A 15462-nucleotide genomic window follows, 5' to 3' on the forward strand; every position below is an offset into this window, starting at 1 on the left:
TGCATGTTTGCTATATTATATTATATTATATTATATTATATTATATTATATTATATTATATTATATTATATTATATTATATTATATTATATTATATTATTCGGGTTGTCTTTTAATATATGTGTGTAGCGTTAAATATTTCTCCAGCCGAGAAATAAAAAATATTTTTCCACTTCGCTCTCACAGGCATAAATTTGTGCACCTCGCTACAAGACCGAATATTGATACCGTGTTACAAAGCTATTTAAAAGCTGTGCGAGCACAACAGCAAAAAATAATAAAAAAAAATCAAATGTTTATTTGCCATTTGGATGGATTTTAATTTGAGGTTTGACTAGCAAGGGAAGAAGATTCATTCGCTGTTTTAGGGTAGACCTTGATATTATTTCGTATTTAAACGAAAGGGGAGGAAAAGGAAGAGAGGTTTACTTTCTCTGTTTTAATTTTTGAAACTAAGGAGTTAATACAATCCACATTTTCGCATAGATTAAGGTATTAGACTCAAATATGCGAAAGGCCTCACTGAATTTCAAAGACCTTCGAACAATAGACGAGAGGGTTGCAGCCAAGTAGGTTCTACTCAAAGTAGACCTATTGAAAGTCATGTACCTAATTTATGTCCACTAACTTCAATGTGTCTACTGTGAGTAGGACTAGCATCTCTTATGACACAGAATATTTCTTATTTATTAATGAGTCCCAATCTGGCCACTCACAGAGAGTCGCATAAAAACTGGAGCTGAGCAAAACAAAGGAGAAAACCGAATTTTTGCCTAAGAGTACCGGATAACAGCGAACTCTGGGTAAGAGGCAGTACAATAAAGTTCAGGGAATGTGTGCAGCCGGTTCCCAGCTTCACCATTAGGTTACATATCCTAATTTGAAGGCAGTCTGATCGATTTTCTTCCTGGATTATTTTTGCTTCTCGCAATCTAGAGAAAAGTGTGTATGTCAGAAAGAAAGGAGGAATTGTTAATATAAATCTATATCGGGAATGCAAAAGTGAAAACCAAATGTTGTCCTCATTTAGTTTTTGAGCCAAGCCCGTAATTTCTGTTCATCTGTAGACGATTATTGGATCAGATTGTTTTAAGACATACTGCTTTTTATTGTCTAATACAACTGCATACTGCTTTCCAACCGAGAGAAGAAGAAATACCTTCGATTCCTCCCGCCCCTCCACCGTAGCCTGATCCTAAACATTTTTATAGCAAGTTCCATTAAATCCAGTTGGGTATACTCTCAAGTCAATGCGCAAGAAACTATTTTATGCATGTCGACTTAGAAATAAATCCTGTTGAGCCCAGTGGAGCTTATTCCCAGATAAGTGAGTACAGGATTGCAGCCTTCGATATACAGAATTGAGGCTGCAATCCTGTATTCACTTACCTGGGAATAAGCTCCATTGGGCTCAACAGGATTTATTTCCGAGTGAACATGTGTGGGATTTGCAGGATAAGTCCCACCGACCTTAAGTGATGAGAGAATGAAGGAAGCGGTTCAAGTGTCCTATTGAAATCAGTAGGGCTTAAATGTGCTTCATTCTGGTCGGGTTGCGAAATAAATAAAATGCTGCCAGGAATGTTAACGATGATATTGCTAATAATACTAATAATACTCCTACTAATAATACAATTTCAGAGCTCCATCGAGAAGCCACATATACTGTGTATATGCGAGATGTAGCTTTGTTTCATTTCACTGAATTCAGACGAACTAGAGCGAATATGTTTGGCAGCTTAAATGGGGTTGTAAATAAGACTGTAATTTTTTAAAAAAATAACAGGCTCTGAAGACACAAAACAAAACTATTTAAATTTTTGGAATGGGGATAGGAGAAGTAGCCACGTTGCTTCCAGAATTCATTTTTTAAAAATGTTAATATGCCAAGAAGTTCTTATTTGCTGCTCTCTGAAGAAGTTCTGTTGCCAGAGCGGCTTGTTGGCTGCTGTTTTTCGTTTCTCCGGGAAAGGCGAAAAAACACACTTTTTTTTTTTAAAGTGTCGATTGTTTCAATTCCGCTTTAATTAAGCTACCAGTCTGGAGGTGGCCGGGAGTAAAGGCGGGGGGAAGGAGTTTTCTTTATCCTGCCATTTACAAGTTCTTCTGAAAAACGAAAGCCCTGACATGGGAGCGTCGCATCAGTCTGCCGTTTGCAATTAGGAAGTTTAGGGTTTGCAAAAGGCACGAGTTGTTTGAAACGCAGACACAGCTTCGCCTCGAGAAACCCGCTTCTTCGGGCGGGGGCGGCGGCGGGGGCTCTGGAAATCTGGAAATAATTAAGGCGCTGAGCCGAGAACATTACGCTGCTTGTGTTGCGAAGGTGTCCTTACACCTTTACAAGGCGCTGCAGAGAGGGAGCTCAACAAACTCGGGACTGTTGTACAGCAAGGTTATGAATTCGACACACTCGTTCCCATGTCAACTTTACGGGAGCTACCGCCATTTCTTCAAAATTCCTTTAGTGGGGTTGTGTGATAACCGACCCCTCCTCCCTCAGCTTTCCTGCCCAGCGTTAGCTCAGCGAGGGCAAGAAGACACACAAATGCCAACAGTGATTCAGAGGCAGGTCTTTGGAAGGCCAGAAGAAGGGACAGGGGGCAGAATCCGTCCCTTGGTCATAGAATTGTAGAGTTGGAAGGGACCCTGAGGATCATAAAGTTTTGCGGTGGTCATATAAAGTTTTGGGGTCATTGCTGCTCCTTATCCCTTGCAGCAGGGCTGGCGCAGAGAAGTAGAGTGGGGAATCCCCAGTGAATTGTGCCCCAGTTTGGAAGGGAATATAAGAGCTGAAGTTTTGAAGAAAGCTAAAGAGAGAGAATGCCCCATGCTACCATGCCATGAAACTTTGGCTGCATTCTGGAGTCAACGAGGCCAGGATGGATATGGTAGGAAAAAATGGTTGCATTGCAATGAGGATGTTGTAGGATATTCCCAGTGGAGTAGCATGGGGTGGGGAACAGAGGGGGGTCATGGCCCTGGGTACAAATTTCTGAAGGAGTGCAATCAGGTGCCCTCATGACAGGCTCCCTTACTGAGGTCAGATCTGCAGGGAGGCAAGCCACACCTGGGCTGGGTCAGTGTGGTGTAGTGGCTAAGAGCGGTGGACTCGTAATCTGGTGAACCGGGTCCGCTTCCCCACTCCTCCACATGCAGCTGCTGGGTGACCTTGGGCTAGTCACACTTCTCTGAAGTCTCTCAGCCTAACTCACCTCACAGAGTATTTGTTGTGGGGGAGGAAGGGGAAAGGAGATTTTTAGACACTTTAAGACTCCTTAAAGGTAAAGGGACCCCTGACCATTAGGTCCAGTTGTGACCGACACTGGGGTTGCGGCACGCATCTCGCTTTATTGGCCGAGGGAGCAGGCATACACCTTCCGGGTCATGTGGCCAGCATGACTAAGCCGCTTCTGGCGAACCAGAGCAGCACTCAGAAATGTCATTTACCTTCCGACCAGAGCAGTACCTATTTATCTACTTGCATTTTGACGTGCTTTCAAACTGCTAGGTGGGCAGGAGCAGGGACCGAGCAACAGGAGCTCACCCCGTCGCAGGGATTCAAACCACCAACCTTGACTCCTTAGGGTAGTGATAAAGCGGGATATCAAATCCAAACTCGTCCTCCTCCTCCTCTTCTTCTTCATCTTGAAGGTTGGCGAGGAGGTGGGGGGGGGCATTGCCAGCACCACCCACCGAGGAGGGAGGGAGGGAGGCCGGAAAGCCTTGCTGCAAGGACAGGAGGGTGAGGTGACAGTGGCGCTCCTGGCTTGTGTTTCTCTGCCTTATTTCCCAGGTTGGAGCTAGTTTGCAAGGAGAGACTCCCTTGCTTAGAGGCTGGCAGGAAGGGACTGACTGCTTCCCAGACCACCAGGGAGATGCAACACTTGCCCTGCCCCAGGTGCCAGCAACCCAGGCTACACTCCTGGATATTCCACACATTTAAAGCCCTAAATGACTCTGGTTCCAAGTATCTGAAAGATTGCCTCCTTCCCCACTGACAGCCTTGGGTGCTGAAATTGACAGATCAGACCTTCTTGGTGGCTCCTCTGTCCTCAGAGGCTGCAGTGGTGGTGGAGGACCCTAAGCTATGGAAGTCCACCCCAACAGAGGTGCATCTAGCACCTTCACTAGACAGCTGCCGGAGGATGCTGAATTAGTCCTTCTTTATCCTGGCTTCCGACACTTGAGGTGTATGTTTTCTGGATCCACCTTATTTTTATGATTGTGTTTAGCTATTTTTAATGTTGTGCTTTACTGTTGTATCCTGTCTGAGAACCGTAGGGCAAAGGGCGGGTAATGAATACATAAATGATACTGGAGAACCACTTGGACTGAACAAGGAAACACTGGTTCACATCCTCACTCCAAGGGAAGAAATGAACCCTGTCTTGATGCAACATTAATAGATCCTAGAGGGGAGCTGTGAGAATAAAATTGAATCGCTACATATAGGCTGGGTTACTGTTATTAGTAGTATTATTAGTAGCAGCAGTAGTAGTATTATTGACATTATTATTAGTATACTACATATTGGTCTAAATGCCTTGAATTATTAATTCTAGTTGGCATGATCCAACCAAAGTTGACCCTTCCTTATAGCTGTGCAGTCCAATGCATGTCTACTCAGATCCATTGAGTTCAGTGGAACTTATTCCCAAGTAAGTGTGAGGACCAAATTTGTTGCTTAGGTCCAATTGCTTTCAGCTGGAAAGAATTACATTAAATGTTCAACTGCCTGGATCAAGTTCAATATCTCATATGAGACAGTTCATATCTTGCTCAGAGAGGTGTATGAAGAAGTTGTCCTAGGTATCTACTGGACCAAATCATAAAAAGCAAGCCCAATAAGCATGGTGACGTAAAAGAAAGTCACATTGTGCTCCATGAGGCTTAAAAGGTAAAGGGACCCCTGACCATTAGGTCCAGTCGTGGCCAACTCTGGGGTTGCGGCGCTCATCTCCCTTTATTGGCCGAGTCAGCCGGCATACAGCTTCCGGATCATGTGGCCAGCATGACCAAGCTGCTTCTGGCGAACCAGAGCAGTGCACGGAAACTCCGTTTACCTTCCCGCTGGAGCGGTTCCTATTTATCTACTTGCACTTTGACGTGCTTTCGAACTGCTAGGTTGGCAGGAGCAGGGACCGAGCAATGGGAGCTCACCCCGTCATGGGGATTTGAACCACCAACCTTCTGATCAGCAAGTCCTAGGCTCTGTGGTTTAACCCACAGCGCCACCCACGTCCCCAATGATGCTTACTGACTACTAGTTAACATGCAGACATTTTTTATACCACTGTTAGTTGTTTAAAAAGTCATGCTAACACCAAGGGGAAACACTGGGTTGTATTCAACTAAAGTTTAATGATCCTAAGTTAGTTTGGCTATTAATTTCAGTGGGTCTACTCCGAGTAGGGCTTACACAAAATGCAACCCAATATTCCAGTGAAGTCCAGTAGGGCTCAATAAACATGCATAGGATTGGGCTGTAAGGGTCACTCTGAGGTAGGTGTGGGTGAACCTTTGGCTCTCAAATGTTGCTGAACTCTCTCTCCCATAAACCCTGGACATTGGTCATCCTTGCTGGAGCTGGTGGGAGTTGTAGTTCAGCAACACTCGGAGGGCCAAATTTTTCCCCACACCTGCTCTGAAGAAAGGGATGCATGGAACCCTAGATGACTGCAACATCAAAAGCCACTTATTGCATGTGAGGAATAGCCCTTTTGCAGATCAAATACTATAGACAGAGTTTCCACTGCACATGTGTGTTTGTTTAGTTATACTTAGGATTATTTAGCTAACTCCCTCACAACAAAGAAAAGCATTTGTTACTGAGCTATCCATGCTGATGTCCTTGGATATGTATTGTGTTGAGCTGTTTCCCAATGAAGTGTTAAATGTGTATATTTTGAGTATATTTATTGAGTGCAAACAAATAAATATCCCCGTATTTAAAACCTGCATGAAGTTACGGGGTAAAATTGCCAATACTGTATGTGCTATTGCCATTGTCTAAAGAGCCTACCGTATTTTTCACCCTATAGGGTGCACCGGCCCATAGGGTGCACCTAGGTTTTTTTTTTGGGGGGGGGAATAAAGAAAAAAATTTTTTTTTCCCCCCCTCCCCCAGGCGCGGGGCTGGGGCGGGGGAAGCCCGAGCTTCCCCCGACCTCAGCCCCCAGAACAGGCTGCTATCCGCAAGCCTTGGGAGCCCGGCAGGAACTCCCACAGGGCTCTCTAGGCTTGCGGATATCTGCCTGAAGCCCGGGGCGCGCTGCTCAGCGCGCCCCAGGCTTCGGGGTGCAGGCTTCTATCCGCAAGCCTAGGGAGCCCGGCAGGAACTCCTGCGGGCTCCCAAGGCTTGCGGATAGCTTCCTGAAGCCTGGATAGCGAGAGGGGTCAGTGCACACTGACCCCTCTCGCTCTCCAGGCTTCATCGAAAGCCTGCATTCGCCCCATAGGACGCACACACATTTCCCCTTCATTTTTGGAGGGGGAAAAGTGCGTCCTATAGTCCAAACATGCTAGATGCTGATTCAGATGGTGATATTTATTAGATACCACCCAAGGATAAATGAATGAAGCACCCCTAAGGTTGTGCCAAAAGCATATTTGCAAATCACATTCAAACTATTTGATATGACCTCATTTCTTTTGAACAACTGTATTTACTTAAAACTGTATTTACATGTCTGCTTTCAGGCATGTTGCAAATAGCAGATGGCACTCATTTGATCGGAAGTAAAGAACAGGAGTCCCTATGAGACATTATCAACTTAGGTTGTTTTATAATGGTATGTTTCAATGATTGCTGTAGGGCTGCACTTCCAATATACACTTCCTAGTTCAACAATATACCTAATAAAGTAGCCTTTCGCAGGCCAGGGTTGATGATAACACTGAGACACTGAGTGAGACTGTTCCTCACAAGGAAAGTCAGGGAAAGTAACAGAGATGGGGAATTGTGATCCTTCACATGTTGTTGGACTACAGCTCCAAACCTCTTTGACCATTGGCCATGCTAGTTGAGGCTGATGGGAGTTGGAGTCCATCAGTGTCTGAAGGGCTGCATATCCTGGAAAGGCAAAAGAATTACAGAACCCTTCTGTCCCATGATATGAAAAATTCTTTGAGACTCAGTCTTCGTAGCAAGCAGTTTTTATTCTAACCCTGGAACCTGTTGTGAATGGAAGGACAGACCCACACCTGACAAATATTGACAGTGGCCTTGTTGAGGATGGGCAGGCTGTAGCTAATTGAAGTATCAGTGTACTAGCGAGCAAACTTTCAATCCTTTCATCAGGCTGGAAGTAGTTAATTTAATAAAATGTATAAACATACCCCAGGGGGACGCGGGTGGCGCTGTGGGTAAAAGCCTCAGCGCCTAGGGCTTGCCGATCGAAAGGCTGGCGGTTCGAATCCCCGCGGCGGGGTGCGCTCCCGTTGTTCGGTCCCAGCGCCTGCCAACCTAGCAGTTTGAAAGCACCCCCGGGTGCAAGTAGATAAATAGGGACCGCTTACTAGCGGGAAGGTAAACGGCGTTTCCGTGTGCAGCTCTGGCTCGCCAGAGCAGCGATGTCACGCTGGCCACGTGACCCGGAAGTGTCTCCGGACAGCGCTGGCTCCCGGCCTCTTGAGTGAGATGGGTGCACAACCCTAGAGTCTGTCAAGACTGGCCCGTACGGGCAGGGGTACCTTTACCTTTACCTTTATAAACATACTCCAACCCTAAAGGTTCAATAGGATAAAAGTGTGGGTGTTGGTGAAAGTGTCAGTGGGCCTGGTAGAAAAGCCTCCAGGTTGCACTGCAGTCAGAAGCAATATTACAATGGTACAGAAGAGGTATAAAGCACCTCTCCCACTTAAAAAGAAAGGTTTAAGAGACTCATTTCATTTGGAAGTTTGCTCACTCCTTCCGGATGTTTCAGTAGACGTTATACTATTGTTCTCTGCACCAGCAGAGCACCCCCTCCTGTCTGCGATTCAGGGTAAGGGATTTTAGGTCAGAGGGCGGGACTTCCTGGCAGCATTGCATTCCTGTACCTAGAAACAAAAACAAGTACTGTAACAGGCTATGCTCCAGATATTAATTTTCAATCCACATTCATCTGCAGCACTGTTCTGTTGGCTCATCTGTGAACTCACAAGAAGTTTTGTTCCAAACATACCACAAAACTTTGGGCATATTAAAATCCTTGACCCTCCATTCTTAAAAAAATATATCCAGTGACGGAGGGAAAGTTAAGATTGCCCGGTGAATGTTAGAATGATGTTGGATAAGAAGTCAAGTGGTTTTTAGCTATAATGCTATAAGGAATATGAAAAAATGGATTATTAATAGGTTAAAATTTAAGGTTAAAAGATTAGGATAAACAAAGAGGGAAAGGATTTGCTGAACTAACAAATTGAATTGGAATACAAAAAAGGGAGGTGTGAGGAGGTCCGGGAAACAAGCAAATGAAAAATAAATAATGGAAAGATGGAATTGTTTTTAACTGTTTTTATTTTGTATTTTTCTTTTTTCTTTTTTCTTTTTTCATTTTGTAATATTTTGAAAATCTTAATAAATATCTTTTTAAAAAAAAAAAAAAAGATTGCCCAGTATCAAATTTTATTAACAGTTTTGTTATAAGGACATTGTTGTTGCTGCTGCTAACGTTTCTGACCCACTCTTCCCAGATAAAGTGGTGTAGCCTTAACGGAACCATATACAAACTGATTTAATAAACAATAATGCAGTAATAGGGGTGGGGGAGAGAAAAAGCCCATAGCAGCAAATATGCAGGTGGAATCCGTAAATTTGATGACTAATGACCTTACTGGCTTACGTAGGCATTAAAAAAGTACCTAGGCTTACTTCTGAGTAGAATGTGTTTAGACTATAAGGCCTATACTGTACATGCCTACTTTGAGTATGTGAACTCAGTGGGATTTATTTCTGAGTAGAAATAAATGCTTAGGATCGTTCTGCATGCTCAGTGAAATTGTACAAGCTGGTCTACTCGGAAATAAGTCCCACTAAGGGCGCTGGGACTTCCTTCCTGCAGCAGTCCTGCATTTGGAACCGGAAACCACCCACAGCAAGGGAGATAAGTTAGCAAAAGGCCCCAGAAGGAAATGAAAATATATGTGTCACATTCCAGGGCTGTGATTATCTCCAAAGGCAACCTCCCTCCCTCCCTCCTCCTCCTCCTGGCCAACTTAAGGTCCTGGCCAGACTCCCAGGATGTCTGTGATAGAAAGGATAACATGCAGTAGGGGACAATTACTGACAAATAAAATGCCTGGCAAACTCAGATGCTAATTGCATTTGTAACTATGTGTTTCTTTGCCTGGCTTCACTAAAAGGATTTTTTTTTAACTAAGTCTATCACCGAAGAATTGATGCTTTTGAATTATGGTGCTGGAGGAGACCCTTGAGAGTCCCATGGGCTGCAAGAAGATCAAACCTATCCATTCTTAAGGAAATCAGCCCTGAGTGCTCACTGGAAGGACAGATCGTGAAGCTGAGGCTCCAGTACTATGGCCACCTCATGAGAAGAGAAGACCCTGATGTTGGGAAAGATGGAGGGCACAAGGAGAAGGGGACGACAGAGGACGAGATGGTTGGACAGTGTTCTCGAAGCTACCAACATGAGTTTTGACCAAACTGCGGGAGGCAGTGGAAGACAGGAGTGCCTGGCGTGCTCTGGTCCATGGGGTCACGAAGAGTCGGACACGACTAAACAACTAAACAACAACAACAATCAATCAATCAATCAATCAATCAGAGGGACTTCAGCTCCCTGGCCCCCAGATTGAATTTAACCATCATTTCTTCAACCAAGGACCTGTTTAAATATATATATGCCATACCACAAACTATCCTGTGGTCTTGACTTCTGCTGAAGTCTGATGTTGATGGTCTCATTTGGCACTGAGATGGAAGAGGCAGAGAAGCAAACCTTCTGGCCCAGGTATTGGATTTTCTTCCCTGCCATGTTTTAGACCGATTAATCCCTAGTGGCACTGAAACCAACTTGGTGATGCCTCATAGACTTCAGTAGATCCCAGAGTTTCTTTGCAGTAGGGTCAGAACTATCATGGAACACTGTAGAATTATGGTGATCCAAAAGGAGATGGGAACTATTGGTAGGTCTGTGGATTATTTAAATCAGAAGGATTTCTGACTCCTAACTGTATAGCTACAATAGGAACTCCACACCAGCAACTTAAGTCACATCCGTACCACTCATTCAAAACACATTTATACCACTTTAAAAGAGGAATATAGGAAGCTGTCCTATACCAAGTATGGCCTCACACAGGGTTCCATATTATGAAAGATTACCAAAGTCCACCCCTGACAGTTCTCCCTGATCTCAGTTCCAATGGGAGTACCTCTGCTCCATTTCAGAAAGGATGCTAAAGTTGGTCCGTAGATCCAGTTAATGAGCATTGTCCAAAAAGGACATTTTAACTGGAAAGAATGTGGAAGGGGACAACTCCTGCAAGTCATGGAGCTAAAGGTTATAGGGTAGTCCAAAATTTATAGAAGAAGAAGAAGAAGAAGAAGAAGAAGAAGAAGAAGAAGAAGAAGAAGAAGAAGAAATTGTTTCTTATTTATATCCCACCCATCTGGCTGGGTTTCCCCAGCCACTCTGGGTGGCTCCCAACATAATATTAAAAAGGAAGCATATAAAGTTATCAGGAGTGCCAACTTGAATTAAATCTTGGGGGAGGGGGCAGGTAAGCCCTGCCCATCATACTCTATCTCATGATCCATTGAATGCACACCATTTGAACGGCAATGCCCCTCAGCTTGTGGGTGGGTGTGGTCCCCTCAAATATTTTAGGGGGGGGGTCCTAGGAGTTGGTTTCTAGGCAAGTTTTTAAACTGAACTCTGTTAGGAACTCTGGAACAAATGAGGAACTGGGAACTAATAATCAGCCTTCAGCATTGTACACCAGGATACTTGTTTGTTGGAAGTTAGGCTTCTGCTTTTCCCAGAAGCTGTTCACCTCTGAACTGCTGGGGGCAAAGCTCTGAATGCTAATTGCTGGCAAGGGCTGCTGACTTCCTGCCCTGCTTGTGGGTTTCCAGGAAGTATCTGGCAGGCCACAGCTGGGAACAGGATGCTAAGCCCGATGGAAGCCCGGTCTGATACAGGACCAGTGGGGCTCCTCTCTTACTGCCGCTACTGTCACGACTATGATGGCCACCAGCACATTTATTTACTTGGAAACTAAGAAACCTGTACCATCTATTTGGATGAGACGTTATTTTTAGTCCACTCAGCTTTCTCTGGTTTGTGCCTATATATAGCCAGCGTATGAGTACAGCCCCACGGATTTAAAGGCAGCTGACACCCCACTTCTAAATGCCAGTGGATCGTTTAATTCCATGTAATGGCTTTAAGAAGAAGCAAAAAATATGTTTAAATCCACTTACGAAGTTAAATCCAAATCCTTTGCTAGTGCATTAGGATTAATGTCCCGCTATTATTACTGTTGTTGTCGTTGTCACTCGCCTTTCACCAGCGGGTCCCTGGGCGGGTTACAACAATTTAAACTTCAGTATTTAAAGCAGCTAAAACAGAATACAGTCACAGGAATAGGGTGGGTCCTGAAAATGCACATCTTAGGTGTCACGTGCGTCATTTAGATCGTTTAGGATATGACCAAGCAGTTAGTCGAAGTCAAGCTCTTAAGTACTATTGATTTCAGTTGGAAGGCTGCGGTCTCATGCCGCACTTTCTTGGAAACGAGTCCTATTGAACCCAATGACTTACCAATAATCACACGTGGGATGGAGCTGTGAATTTCTCCAGTTGAGATCAGTCAGACACGCGCAACCCGGTCCAGATTAAGTATACTGTATTTGGAGGGAAACCTCAATGTGTTCAAAGGGGTTTAACTGTCAGAATGTGCTTAGGAAAGCAGCCTAACAGCGCAACCCTAGTTCTACTCATAAGCAATCCCCACGAAGTTAAATCGGCCTGAATCCTGGGGAAAGAGTCTAGGATTGCAGCCTAAAAGTGCTTGACTTGGAGTGCATCAGTTCCCTACTTGCTCATGAGAAGCCCCACTTCAATAGGATTACAATAGAAGTGCATTGTGGCTTCATGTAACAGAGAGTCCTAGATTGTAGGGTTGGAGGGACACCAAGGGTCATCTAGTCCAGCCCCCATGCAGAAATCTTAGCAAAAGCATCATAGCTAAAGCAGCTCTCAGCATTGCGGCCATTTGAGGAATTGAGGGCGCTGGACTTCCCTCTTTCCTTCTCTCTCTCTCTCTCACACACACACCACACACAGACATACAGAGTACCATCTGCGTAGGCACAAGAGCAGACAGAGAAACGCGTTTATCTTGCAGAACTGCAAAGACAGACCAGCGCTGAGCAAAACTGGTGACGCTAAGGGAGCACCAGTTCTGCAGGTTTCTGCAAAAAAGAAAGAAAACTCACACACCCCCTACTTCCCCAAAAGGTTACAGCGGTGCAAAGTAGGGTTAATAGGTCCCCCTGAAGAAATAAAACGTTGAAGCAAGTTTTCCAGGTATGAAATACATACCAGGGAGATATATATAAACTGCAGGATTTATTTGACGAACTGCTAGCTGATAAATCCAGCGCACTTCCAAAAGGGAAATATTTCCTCGTGTTGGGAACAATTCGTTTTCCACCGCTTTTTTCTTTTACACGGTGGAGTCACTTCAGTACTTGCCGGTTGCAGGAGAGTCTTAAAAGTATTTTTCTTTCGTCCGTTTAACTCCCCCTCCCCACTCTCTCTCCTGAAGCTACGTGAGTTGTCTCTGTGTTAATTGGAACCACGATTTCTTTTAAAAACACACACAAACCAAAAAAGACCCCTTGCCTTTTATTGCCTAATCAGGTTTGCTTTCTGGAAGGCAAAGCAGCAGAGCGCGACGGTCTGACGAAGATTTTTCTGCATTTTCCTCCCTTAAAAAAAAGAAGAAAGAAGTTCGCTTACTTTCCCCACCGTCTCCTTTAAATATACATTTCTCTTGCCCTGGATGTTTACCTTCAGTCTGTGTGAATGCAAAAGAAGAGAATCAAACGCATATTTGCGGTGGGGGAGGGGCAGCCAGGCTAAGAGCTCTACTGTTAATGCACAGAAATGATCCCGCTTTGATCTCGTTCCTAACAAATCCTCTCTGCTTTGCAAAGGCTGAGCGGCTAATTGCCTCGGGGGGCCGCGCTGCCTGGAAACCCCAACAACGTTTGGAACTTCACCAAAGCGAATTCAAATAAGTCTGATACAGAAGACGTAAATATGGACCCCTAGTAAAAAAATCAAATCAAATCGCCACCCAAAACCCCTAGCTTGAGATCACAGCTTGTGTGTGTCTCTCTCTTGCTGGGAAGAAAGCTTTGCAAAAAAATAAAAATAAAAAAATTAACTGTATCCTTCTCTATCTGCTTTGGAGACATTTGATGCTGTGTTGAATTACAGGGGCTAGCCATAAACATTTCATCATTTGTGAAGGTCTTTTTTTTTTTTAACGTCGCTTGTTCAAAATTCCCTTTAAGGGCGAAACATTCCTCCGCTCCTTTAGTGGAGGGAAATATGAAAACACCTTTCTTTGGAATATGCAGTAGAGGTGGCAGGCATCTGAAATTATGCATAGTGACACCGTCAGGGCCTGAAATTATCCATAGTGACACCGTCAGGGGGGCCAACTTGAATAAAATATTAGGGGGGGGGAGTAGGTAAGCCTTGCCCTGCACAATTGAACAAACTTGAACGCGCACCACTTGAATGGCACTGCCCATAAACTGTTATTTATTGGGGTGCCGAAGGAACGTCGGCCCCTAGGAGCTGGCCTCTACGGACACCGTATGCAGTGGTACCTCGAGTTAAGTACTCAATTCGTTCTGGAGGTCCGTTCTTAACCTGAAACTGTTCTTAACCCGAAGCACCACTTTAGCTAATGGGGCCTCCCGCTGCCGCCGCACCGCCGGAGCACGATTTCTGTTCCCATCCTGAAGCAAAGTTCTTAACCCGAGGTACTATTTCTGGGTTAGCGGAGTCTGTAACCTGAAGCGTATGTAACCCGAGGTACCACTGTAGTTCCTATTCCTGTGTGCTAGATTTGGGTGGGACTTTTGTTTCGATCAATGTATTGCAAAGTGCTCCAAGAGCTTTCGGGGCTATAAAGCGGGCTATAAGTATTATAAATAAATATAAGAACAGCAGAGAAGTGAAAAGTGGCAGCGGACACCCGCCCCCCTCTCACGGGAAGCAAACAAGCAAGACCACGACTCCCTCCCCTTCTCGTCTTTTCCGCAACATCTAGTGCTGAGATCGTTTTGACGAAGGATGCTATAAAAACATCTTCTGAATAAACGGCACCCAACCGCCCTCTCTTGTCTAATCTAATTCTTGTTCAGCCTTTCTCCTGTTTCCTCTGGAACTGTCGCCCCCAACCGAACCCCGCCATATCTTATTGAAACTAAGCCGAAGTAAATGGAAATGATCACATATTATTCCCCGCACCCAAGCCTCCATTCGCGCGCCCCCCTTTTCGGAGTCCCTCTGTGTCTGTTTTAGATTGTCAGACCCCCTCAGGGCAGGGACCTGTCTTCTTCCTACAGCGCTGTGTGTGTACTGGTTGGCTATATTTGGTCGCCTCCAGTTCCGACCACGCGGTAGGCAGTGGTACTTCCGTTGTCCACCACCCTCTGATCTTTAAATGTGGACTACACAGCAGCAGACAACTTTTCAATCAACCCCATAAGTAAGGTTGCTGTGCTTTGGGGACAGAGCTTTTGGACCTTCAACAACTGCAGTAACAGGCAGCCATTCAATGGGTGAAAGTTTTGCCCTATTAGCACATTGGAAAAAAGCTTGACCTGTTGGATGCCTGACTCCCAGCCAGTTGTTACGGGGACAGGACTGCTGACAGAAGGGGAGGGAATAGCAGCCCTACCAACAAGTGCATATCCTATACTTTCTGGAGTGTGCTGAGATGTGCAAGCTCATCAGGAGATGAAGAGCACAATGTGAAATGCTAAAGAGGCATTGCCTGTGTAACACGAGCAGAACTTTCATAGTATGTATTTCAGTAGAGACTGTTCACACACGCAACTGCTAGTTATTAAGTGGTGAGTCGTGCATGTGGGAACAGCCCTGAAGTGACCAAAGCCCTCCAAAATGAGAGGCATGTTCACTTAGCCCACTATAATACGTGATACTGTACCATGATAATATAATAATATATCATACACTGAATTCGTAAGTGAATATTTTCGTACATGAATATTTGTAAGTGAATATATATTCGTACACTGAATATATCATACACTGAATTCTAAAAAGAGAGGCTGGCTCAAATCTGAATGGAAATCATATCCTCTGATCCTTTTCTTATTTTTTTGAAAGAATGTGGGGAGAGGGCTGACTGTGGTCACTCAATAAGGAAGAAAATTCACTCTGTACTTCTTCAATACACAGTCTTTCCC

The 15462-nt window shown here is 44.7% G+C and overlaps 1 long non-coding RNA gene across 1 annotated transcript in view; it reads left to right on the plus strand.

The window, feature by feature from the left end:
* The window catches only part of LOC144329327 (uncharacterized), a 44254-nt gene that overhangs the window by 13924 nt on the left and 14868 nt on the right, over positions 1-15462 (plus strand). The window lies entirely within an intron of this gene.

Source organism: Podarcis muralis, chromosome 12, assembly GCF_964188315.1.
Source record: "Podarcis muralis chromosome 12, rPodMur119.hap1.1, whole genome shotgun sequence".
NCBI classification, from domain to species: domain Eukaryota; kingdom Metazoa; phylum Chordata; class Lepidosauria; order Squamata; family Lacertidae; genus Podarcis; species Podarcis muralis.